The sequence below is a fragment of the Dreissena polymorpha genome, chromosome 10, assembly GCF_020536995.1.
Source record: "Dreissena polymorpha isolate Duluth1 chromosome 10, UMN_Dpol_1.0, whole genome shotgun sequence".
NCBI classification, from domain to species: Eukaryota; Metazoa; Mollusca; class Bivalvia; order Myida; family Dreissenidae; genus Dreissena; species Dreissena polymorpha.
In genome coordinates this window covers 61,745,439-61,757,391 of record NC_068364.1, presented here as the reverse complement: position 1 = coordinate 61,757,391, position 11,953 = coordinate 61,745,439, and the positions used below count along the sequence as shown (strand labels likewise).

The window sequence follows — 11,953 nt, the reverse complement described above, 5'->3', positions numbered from 1 at the left end:
ACTGGACGGCACGGGTTTTCGCGTCTTTGAACAATATTCCCCGGAAGTGATACAGAAAATACGGGTATTGGTTCCAAAAATGAAAGAGGCGAGGCGGCTGGGAAAAAGAACGTACCTGGCCTTCGATACGCTCTACATTGACGGAACTCTGGTGTTTTCCTAGGAACACGGCGGTGATGAACTGAAAATCCTGTCCTGGAATGTTACGGACTTACCGATTGTAAAAAGTTATGTACACATTTTGTAAATATCTTGAGTTCTCATGATGTATGTTTTTTATTTGAATCCTTGACGATTAGCTCTAGTAATACCGATTTGAGTGGATATTTATCTTTTAACTTTTTTAGAAATTTTCAACATCGAAAAGCTCGAAGAAATAGTGGTGGTATTGTTGTCTATATTAAAGAAGAACTAGCTGATGGTGTTTCAATCCTAAAAAATCATTATGATACAATAATTTGGTTAAAATTTGATCGTACATTTTTTAATATATCAGATGATTTTATATATGTGCCACTTATGTATGGGGGCACGATTCTCCAATATATAATATATTTAATGTAGATCTCTTTGAAATTTTAGAAACCGATATAACTTATTTTTCTGAATTTGGTAAATTTTTTGTTACTGGCGACCTAAATAGCAGAGTTGGCAATAAATGTGATTTTATTGTACAAGATAAAATAAATACTGTATATGATGAATCTGAGTACTGCCCAGATAACGCCTCAGTTAGGGCCTCCGTGGATAGTTCACTTTATAATCACGGCGTTAGATTACTTGATTTATGCAAATCTACCAGATTACGTATTGTTAATGATAGAGTTGGAAATAGCTGTAAGCAAACTTTTAATTCAAATAACGGTACGTCTGTCATTGATTATTTGTTGACAAAAGAATGCAGCTTTTCATATGTATCGGATTTTACCGTGCATTATTTTAACGAGTTCAGTGATCACGCCCCGCTACATTTTTCGTTATTATGCAATAATGTCTCGTTAGAGTATCCGTCTTATACCGATGTTAATTATAAATGGGACGATGTATTACGAGAACAATTTCGTTCAGGGATTATTTCTTTGTTACCTGCATTCAATAATATTGTGCTGCTTTTGTGCACCATATAGATTTTTCAAGTCGATTATCAATTAATGAGGTTTTGACTAGTTTTACTGAAACTATTCGCAGTGTCTTGCCAAAAGTCGTGTTTATAATGCAAACCCCATTTTTAATGTTAATATCTGTAAAAAGCATGCGGAATGGTTTGATCACGAGTGCGTTACTGCACGAAAATTGTACCACGCCGCTTTACGTTTTTTAACTCTTGAAAAACAGGTACACACAGAGAATGTTTATATTCAAGTAAGAAATATTATAAAGACTTAATTGACAGGAAGAAAGCCGTTTGCTATAGGCAAAAAATGTTGAAGATCGAAAAGTTAAGGAAGCACAAACCAAGGGACTTGTGGCGTTTTTTCAAAGCAAAAAATAGTGTCATTAAAAATAAAATATCATTAGAAGAATTTACACAGTTTTTTGAAAAACTTAGTAACGATAATGCTGGTTTTTCTCATACTGATGCAGAGCATTTCTGTTCACATAACGATTTAAACTCAGAAAATTCTGCATTTCCTGAATTTGACTTGCTTATATCTGTTGAGGAAGTTCGCAATGCGATTAAACATTTAAAACGAAATAAATCATCGGGTAGTGATTGTAGTTTGAATGAATATTTTCTTGAATGTAGTAATATTTTGTCTGCCCATTTATGCGATGTGTTTAGCGGTATTTTTGTATCGAGCTTTTCCCCCGATAAATGGACAGAAGGGGTTATAATCCCTTTGCATAAAAAAGGTTCAGTTAATGATGTAAATAACTATAGAGGTGCTTTTCAAAATTATTTACCACGATTTTAAATAAACGCATTGAAACCTTTTGCAATGAAAACACTACCATTTCGGATGCACAGTTTGGATTTAGAAAAGGCTATTCAACTGTTGATGCTATTTTTATACTGATGTCAATTGTTCAAAATTATTTGAATAAAAATAAACGTTTATATGTTATATACGTCGATATGTTAAAATGTTTTGATAGTTTTTACCGCAATGCATTATGGTTGAAAACGTTTAAGTCTGGAATACAAGGTAAATTGCCTAAAATAGTTAAGGATATGTATGCGAATGTTAAGTCACGTGTAAAATCATGTTCATCGTATTTAGATTATTTTAGTTATGCGGTTTGACTGAGGCAAGTGGAGGTAATGTCGCCGATCTTGTTTTCTTTATTCGTTGAAGATCTTGAACTCTACTAACAAGATAGTATTAACTCTGGTTTGAGTATAGATGATATTGTGTGGATTTTATTATTATTTGCTGATGACATGGCTATTTTAGGCAAGTCACCTGCTGAAGTCCAATCACATTTAGATAAATTATATGTATACTGCAATGCTTGGGGGCTAAATGTTAACACTACCAAAACTAAAATAATGGTATTTTGGAAAAGAGGACGATTAAAAGAAAATGAAAAAAGGTCATATAGTGGCAGTGATATTGAAGTTATTGATAACTTTAACTATTTAGGCACGGTGTTGAATTATACTGGAAGTTTAAAATTAAACCAAAAACATTTGGTTAGTAAAGCCCTTAAAGCATTGAATACATTATTGTTTAAATGCAATGAATTTGATATAAAACCGAAACTATTTTGCCAGTTGTTTGACGCTTTTGTGGGTTCTATCTTAAATTATGCTTCAGAAGTGTGTTTTTTTTTTCGAAGTCAGATGATATAGTACGCATACATTTAAAATTTTGCAAAAGATTGCTACAGGCGAAGTAAATACATGTAATGTTGCTGTTTATGGAGAATAAGGTAGATACCCATTAAATGTAAACAGGTTTGTTAAAATTATTAAATATTGGTTCAAAGTTCTAAACAATAGCAATATCATAATGCAAACTGTGTACAAACAAGCCTTGAGCGAATGCAATAAAGGTTATACAAATTGGGTCTCAAATGTCAAGAACATGTTTAACAATCTTGGATTTGGTTATGTATTTGAAAATCCAAACGCTTTACAAGTTAATAGTTTTATTAGCGAGTTCAAATGTAGACTTGTTGACAATTTTAAACAAGATTGGTATAGTAAAATGAATAATAGTACTGTATTAGATATGTATAAAGTTTTTAGAAGCTGTTTGGAATATGAAACATATTTAGATTTACTTCCTAGACGTCTGCAATTATTTTTTGTAAGATTAAGAGTCTCTGCACATCCGCTGAGAATACAAACTGGCAGATACGCCCAAAATAATATACCACGTAATGAACGTTATTGCTTATGCAGTAATGATGCTGACTTAGAAGATGAATACCATTTTATATGTATATGCCGCTGTTACACTGATTGAAGGAAAAAATATATAAGCCGTTATTTTTATATAAATCCATCTGTATATAAATTCCACAAGTTATTAGTTTCATGTGACAAATCAGTTATTCCAAATGTATGTAACTATATGAAGGAAGCTCTTGCTAAAAGAAATAAAATTCTTAATATTAAATAATGTTGTTTAAAAAATCCATTACCGCTTTGATTGTATTTACGTATCCTTGCAAAAGATTGTGTTTATTTATATTTGTATTCTTAAATGACCATTTATGTTATGTTTCAAAAATGTCATTACCGCTTTAATGGCATTTACGTATCCTTGCAATTGATTGTGTTTATTTATAAACACCGCTTTGATGGAATTTACGTATCCTTCCAATTGATTGTGTCTATTTATATTTGCATTCTTAAATGACCATTTATGCTATTTTTTAATAAATTTCATTACCGCTTTGATGGAATTTACGTATTCGTGCAATTGATTGTGTTTATTTATATTTGTATTCTTAAATGACCATTTATGTTATGTTATGTAATAAAATGTTGTTATACCTATTTACGTGACAGAGAATAATGTATATATTTTTGTATGAAGACGATGTACTTATGTATACGTCTGAATAAACTGTCTGTCTGTCTGTCTGTCTGACTATTCGATAGAATTTGACGACATAACGCGATTGTAATTGTTTTTCGAAATTCATGCAAATAAACTGTTAACAGATGACGAGGATGCTAGCTTTTTATCAACGAACGCAGTAAGCAAACACTCAAATATATCTCTGTCGAACTACTTACTCGTATTATATCCATTTGTTGTGTAATATTTAGTTATAAATTTAATCATTTGAAATGAATATCACATACAAGACCGTGCATGCTAAAAAAGTAGCATGACATATAGAACATTTTCCCATTCAATATATACATTTACATGCAAGATACTTCATGAAATGAATAAAGATTTCCATAAACCTGTTCTAACAAAAAAGTGACAGACATACTTTCCAGAGGGTATTTCTGCAAATATATAGCTTAATTGAAGTTCTCGTAATCTTAATATTCATAGTACGCATACAAGGACTCTGTAACGTCAATAAATAACTAGTTGTTCTGATGTTTGTTAATTGCAATATCAATACAAACCGTACTGTGTTTACTAGATAACTTATTGGGATACACCAATATCTTTTGGAAACCTCTCAAACTCAACGCTACAATATTGAGGCGCTTGATTCACTAAATCATTGCACGAAACGACATTTATTGCTTTACAATTCTTACCGTACACATAGTGTACATGGACAGAATAATGTTAATAATTTATACAGTTTATCGGACCAAATCCTGTAAACTATTATCGTTGCAAAAAATTACACGGATACCATTTAATTATCGTTGACAATTGAAGGTTATACTACCTGAAAGAGAATACTACAAGGTCAACATGTATAAAAAGATGATTAAATCGAATGTGCACATGATCTCTTTATTAAATAAAAACACAATTTTTTACTCCCTTAGATATGAATGTCCTTTAACCTTACGTTTATATATTAGATTGGCAAGAGGTATTACAAGATTGTATAATCTTAAATAAATCTTAATATTTATCCTTGAACATTAAAATATTGAAGGCTGAATAATGTCGTTATCATGTTTGGCGTTACGTTTGAAGGTCGTCCAAAATGTGTCACATCCATTTAACATGTATGCATTCTTATCGGTATGGTAAAACGAGTTAAATGCCATTTAGCGCATTTAATCTAAAATTTGACCTAGACAAAATTGCAAAAGAATATCTGATTGGCAAAAGTTTGAATGTTTATGAGTGTAGTAGGGTGACGTATAAGGGACACTTATCCGTAATACAGAAACTTATCCATGGCATTGGGAAATTTATAGAAGAAAATCTTAATTGGAGGGGGTGTGTGTAGCAGGGTTCGGCATCAGGAGAATTTATACTGCCTTGCTATATGAGCTAGCTTTTATAGCGACATGGTAGAGTGTCTGCCTGATTTGGAACCGGGAGTTTCCGGGTTCGATCCCTATGGTGGTCGGGGATTTTTCTGGCTGGGTTACATCGGCGCCCAACGTAAAAAAACCACCATGTGTGTCAGACGTCCTACAGATGTCAAGGCAAAAGAAAATTCGTGGAAGAATTTCACAATTGGAGGGGGTGTATGTAGTAGGGTTCAGTATAAGGAGAACTAATACTGCCTTGCTATAAGAGCTAGCTTTTATAGCGACGCGGTAGAGTGTCTGCCTGATTTGGAACCGGGAGGTCCCGGGTTCGATCCCCATGGTGGTCGGGAATTTTTCTGGCTGGGTTACATAAGGTTACTGTAAAAAGTTGCGATTCTATCAAGGTGGGGAAAGTTGTTAAAAAACAGTTTTAAAGCGCGCTGTTTATTGCCTTTACTAGTGACACGTACACTGTGCCATAGTTGCATTTGTTGTAGATGACGTCATCAACATGACGTACAAAATGGCGTTCCTGGGAGATAAATTTTGATTCCGGTTGACAAACATGAGAAAATAACCAATATTTGCATTACTGGTAAGACAAAATCAAGGTTTTTACTTCAACATTATAATTATAAATTTGCCCTATTATGTCTTGGCAAGTATTCTAACAGATGAATATTAAAATCCTATGTTTTTTCGACAATAAATGTGACGTTATTATTTCGTCGTTTGCATAATATGTTTTGTTTCAAATGTTTATTTTGTATACTATTATAAAAACTGAATGTCGGAACACATAAAAGTGAAAAATAAGAAAAAAATGAAAATTAGAATGAAAGGAGATAGGTCACGCTCATTTTTTAAAATAATCTACGGGGAGATAGGTCACGCTCATTTTTTTATAATCTACGGAAGGGCATCCGAGCCATAATTGAAGAAATGCCGACTTTTAGATGAAAAATGATTCTTTTAATGGCATGCGGTACCTGCTAGTATCTCATTATTTTATTTCTTCAGAATCATCAAACATGATCAACAACCCTTTAATATAGATGGAAGGATTCTGTACAAAACACCTTTGGTCAACAACAATACATTATGCTATAAGATTAATTCAATATTCTATGTTAAAATACTGATAGAGGTTTTGTTGCAATCATACCCTTTTATAAATTTTTTACATGATTTACACTGGTCATTGTGTATGTATATTTTGGCAAACTATTTATTTCTACTAGTTTTAATTCCTATATAAATAATCTATATAATTAATATTAATGTCCCGAATTATGAGATTTGTGGCTTTATTTACAGTATTACAGTAGACGGGATGAGGAACCTTCAAGCAGATGGTGGTAACCAATCCTAGCCAACATAGTCAAGACATGTCTCCAAGTTGAGAATCTTCATTACACTATGTTTCAAGTGTTATTGACGCTTTGTTGCAATTAACTATTGCACAACGGTAATAAGTAATAGTTATAAAATACTCATCACAGAACGAACAATTAATCAGATAATTTAAATTATGTTGGTGTTCTTAGAAAACTACATTTATAATTTGATTTTTTACTTCCACTTAAATGTATGAGTCAAATTTTATTGCTTGAATAATGAGTAACCACACATCAAACATTTATAAATTTTGATTGGTACTAGATTTCTAGTTGTGAACTAAACTTTTAAACTGACAATAATTGTGTTGAAAAATTTCGATTTGAAGTTGCTATTTTGTGATTGCCTAAATTTGTAAATGTATAAAAATGTTAAAGTGGTGTATTTTCTTACATTTTCCCTATGTCATAATGTCAATGTTTTCCAGATGGACGAAACATGCTTTGTGTGTCAGCTGCCGTTTGGAGACCAGCCTGTGGTAACACTTGGGGATAAAGGGAGTGAGAGTGTTAACAGAGCGAGTTTACACCGAGGAACTCAAATAAAAGCAGAACCGGGACAGTGTGTTTATGTAAATTGTTAACGTGACAATATACACACACGAAATATTAAAACAGATATGGACAAGAACAACAACAATGTCTTCTTCTAGTGTCACTCGAATGTCTGAACATAGTTTTGAATTTAAAACCAAATGCATGTTTTGTGGAATAAATGCCAAATGTAATAATAAAAAAAACGTGGCCCTGATGTTTTCCCTGTCAGAACGTTTAACTTTCAGGAAATTGTTCAGAATAAATGTATGGAACGGAATGATGACTGGGATGATGCCGTATTTGGTAGGCTGTCTGCAGTTATAGACCTGCCAGCTGCCGAAGCTCGCAACCATCAAACATGTAATGTTAACTTCAGGACAGATCGCCTAATCCCAAAGCAGTTTCAGTGATCAAATCAGACTCTACACAGTTCAGGAAGGCCCGAAAAAGCTTTAGAAGCCTCCAATTTCGCCATGAAGTACAAAGAAGAAAATGCCGATGGTAAGACATTAACAGTAAGTGATATAGTTGATATTGTTGCTCATAAATGTGATGAAGATTCTGCCTTCTCTGTAAAACATATGAAAAAAACTACAAGATTATTTTGGTGATGCAATTGTAATAAGTTCTTTAGATGGAAAGCATGACATTATCACTCTGAAAGAAACGACTGCAACCATTATACATTCAAATTCTTTCGCTAAAAGTAAACGTGAAACATCAGATGAAAATGAAAAGGCACGTATTATTAAAACAGCAGCTAACCTTAATAAGGCTGATATTGATAAAGCAGAGGCTCACAAAGACTTGTATCCTTCTCCTGATATCATAGGATCACTTGAGGAAAATTTGAAATATGTCCCAGATAGTCTTGGAATATTGTTGAATACATTATTCAGTAGTAAAGGAAGTAATACAAAGGTAGGCTCCATTGGACAAGCTATAATGCAGGCTATGAGACCACGTGGAATTATAGCGCCATTACAGATTGGACTAGGGGTGCAGATGCATCGGCTGTTTGGCTCTCATTTCCTTGTGGGCACTTTAAATAAACTTGGGTTTTGTTCGTCGTACCACGAGATCCAGCGGTATCAAGAATTCTGCAAAAACACTGAACCGAACCGTACCTGCCTTTTCTGAAGGATTTTTTTTTTACAATTTGTGTCTGACAATGTGGACCACAATATCGGGACTTCGGACGGCAATGACACCTACCATGGTATGGGTACTATTGCTTGCGTAACACCTGCAACGAAATCAACTACTCAAATTCCAAGAAATGAAATATCCATAGAAGAGGTTGCAGAACTTGGAAGAATAAAAATACATTTCTTTTCGCATAAGGAGCACGAACCAATTGTTTTCAGCAAACTTTCAGTTCCAATTGTAGAACCGCAACCAATTGACTTTTTCTGCATAGTGTTATGACCAGTAGAACCAAAAAGGCCTTTGTAATCCGGATTCATGCAGCTGTATGACCATCCGAAGGAAGCGTCCCATCCAGGAGTTTCCGCGATCAAATTCCTGCCGATGATTGATCTAAATCCTAGCGATTTGAATTGTATATACACACCAATGAGTTTTGTTTGTGACCAAGCAAAGACATACGGAGTCACACCAGTATTACCATTTGACCAGCCATTATTTGCAAAAGCAACTTACATCGCCCAGTGTGAACAGAATTCAATGAAAAACATAGTGTTGCGATTGGGACCTTTCCACACCGAGATGAGTTTCTTAGGTTCCATTGGTCATTTGATGGCTGGCTCAGGTCTGCAGGAATTGCTTGCTACAGTTTAAGCACCGAATGCTGTAGTCCATATGATGTCAGGAAAAGCCGTCGCAAGAGCTGTCCGTGGTCATTTTCTTGTGGATACAGCTATTCATGCCATATTACTGCAGAAGACAGTGGGAATAACTCACCCTGCAATGAGTACAAGTAATGAAGAAAATAAAGTTCTGAAAAGGGTAGTGATGTGGATCTAGATTATTTTGAAGAAAACATTGAAATAAAAACAAGTACCGATAACAAACAAGGAGTGACAGAAGATGATTTTGCCTCAGAATATTTGTTCAAGGAAATTGGCAGAGATACTGAAGAAAAAGGGACAATAGGAGAACATTTAGCAGAAACGTACTAAAGTCTTCGAAAGAAAAATGTAGCGTGCAGCAATCAAAGAAGACACACAAATACAGCTATTGTATTCAGATGTACACGAATATAAAAACAAAACAAAACAAGGAAATAGAACAGGAAGCTTATGGATACAATATGATCTCGATCTTACAAAATTTCCTCCGTGCAGAAAGAACCGGCAATTGGCAGTTGCATCTTTCTTCATTACAAGACATGCTTCCGTATTTCGCTGCATCAGGACACTATCTGTACTTGAAGTCTGCTTACATGTACTTGCAAAATATGAGAGACCTGGAAGAAAAACACCCATATATACACAAAATGGTTTTGGAGGGAAATCACGTTGTTAGAAGAAGCGACCGCTTTTGGGGTGGAATATCTACCGATTTAACCATAGAACAGGTACTCATGCGTTCATTAAAGACAAGCGGCGGATTGACTGGGGGAAGAGGTATGACAGTAGCACAGCGCATTCTTTGGTTATTATCTATGCCTTCAATTGCCGAAATGAATATTGCGATGCAGACATATACCGGTACCCAGTTTGAAACAATTGAACAACACAAAGAAGCGTCAGAGTCTAGAATAGCTCGGGACGAAAAAGATTTATCCGTATCCCAGTTTCTCACTGATCACAGCCCGTTTAATGAAACACATACATCTGAGGCAATCCGAAATATTGAAACTGGTGTAATATGTGGTCTAAAAGTGAACGTGGACTCAGCTGCCATGATTGGGTCCGAAATAATTGACGACATGGTTGGGCAAACCTTCAGCGACTACACATTTAAACGTTCTCAGCAAGCTATAACACTCGCCGCGACTTCATCAGTTACCTTGAAAGGTGAAAAAGTTCATATAGATCCGCAGCTATTGTTCCAGCGGTTAACAACGGTCGCTAGGTATGGAGATGCCTATCCAGATCTTTTCAAATACTAATTGTTAAGTGTACCTTCATCATTATTTGACACTCACGGACTTCTTCGTGAACCACAAAAATCATTGCTCGCTGACTCAATCTGGAAACTTGGCAACTGCAGCCCGGAACGTAATGTTTGTGAGTCTGATGTTGTTCATGTTATAGATGGTGGGTCCCTTATACAAAAGTTGCCGTGGCAGAAAGGAACTTTCAATGACATATTTGAACAATACTACGAATACCTACATCGCAGATACAATGTTGCTGTCGTTGTCTTCGATGGCTACGCAACCGGTCCATCAACCAAAGACACTGCTCATACACGACGAGCGAAAGGGGGCATTGGTCCAAAGGTGGTTTCGACCAGTCTACTCCATTTCGTGGAAGAAAGGATACATTCTTGAGAAACCTTGAGAACAAGCAACGTTTCATTGAACTGCTCGGCGAACATCTCAATCAACATGGTATAAAAGTTTATAATGCAGAGGGAGACGCTGATGTTCTGACTGTGAATTAAATTATTATTTGTATTAAATAAACAGTTAATATTTAAGTTTGCAATAAAGAATGCACTGACATGCATCTTCTAAGCAATGCATTCTAAGTTTGTGTCTTATTGTAACATCGAACTCAGTGTGTTTCTTGCAGAATTATATTTTCATGTACCTGAACATGCATGTACCATAATGCATGTATAAATAAACATAACGAATTACTTGATATATATTTGTTTAAATTTAAGATAAAGTAAACCTAAAACAATCAAATGTCTTAAAATGATTCTCTGATAATTATCATGCACGATCAACCATTGAACGCTTTTTACGGCGTTCGATGCATCGAATTTGCATATTTGCCATTTCATTGATATACCAAAACAATATTTAGATAGGTCTAGAAAGAGGTTTATTAAATCAAACAAAACAACTACAATCCGTGAATAAGATAAACACAAACAAAGCAGATGTGCGCCAAATTGTAAGTATCGAGCGCAATTATAACATATGCAATTATAATTATATAGTTTTATATATAGTTTTGCAGAATATAGAAAACATATCGCGCTCAAAAGAAGATTCACACCGATGGTAATGCAATAATGCATTAGTTAACCTAATAAGATATGCATGTAAATACATGTTATAATATTTTTGAAATATATGTATGTATAATGTATCTCCCTTACCCAAAGTAAGGTTAATATAATTGGAAACAATAGTATTAAGGTTTCTCAAATAACATTGCATGGATTTCACAAGATGAAATAAGTATTCTTTTACAGACATTTATTTTTTATTACTTGTTATCTATGGAAGAGCGCCATGAAATGTAAGTGGTTTATACAGCAAAAATACCAAGAAATAGAGAGATTTATCGTTTACGTTTTTTAAATAAAAATAAAAATGAAACATTTTCAGCAGTAAATCAGCCAATTTAGCCATAACGTTGTTTTAATTTTAAAAATTGAAGAATGCGCATACAATTGCAACATATTTAACAACAAACTTAGCTTATATGCTATAATAAATCAAATTACGTTAGAAGAGAAATAAAACGCGTCGCAAAAAAGTAAGCGTTATCAGCCGGATTCGAACCTTCGCGGG

General features: G+C 34.2%; 1 long non-coding RNA gene across 1 annotated transcript; it reads left to right on the top strand.

The window, feature by feature from the left end:
* The first annotated feature begins 5,858 nt into the window (after positions 1 to 5,858).
* Positions 5,859 to 11,064, top strand: LOC127847734 (uncharacterized). Its single transcript, XR_008034147.1, has 2 exons — positions 5,859 to 5,954; positions 6,677 to 11,064. It is a non-coding gene; the product is annotated as an uncharacterized LOC127847734 (long non-coding RNA).
* Positions 11,065 to 11,953: the final 889 nt, after the last annotated feature.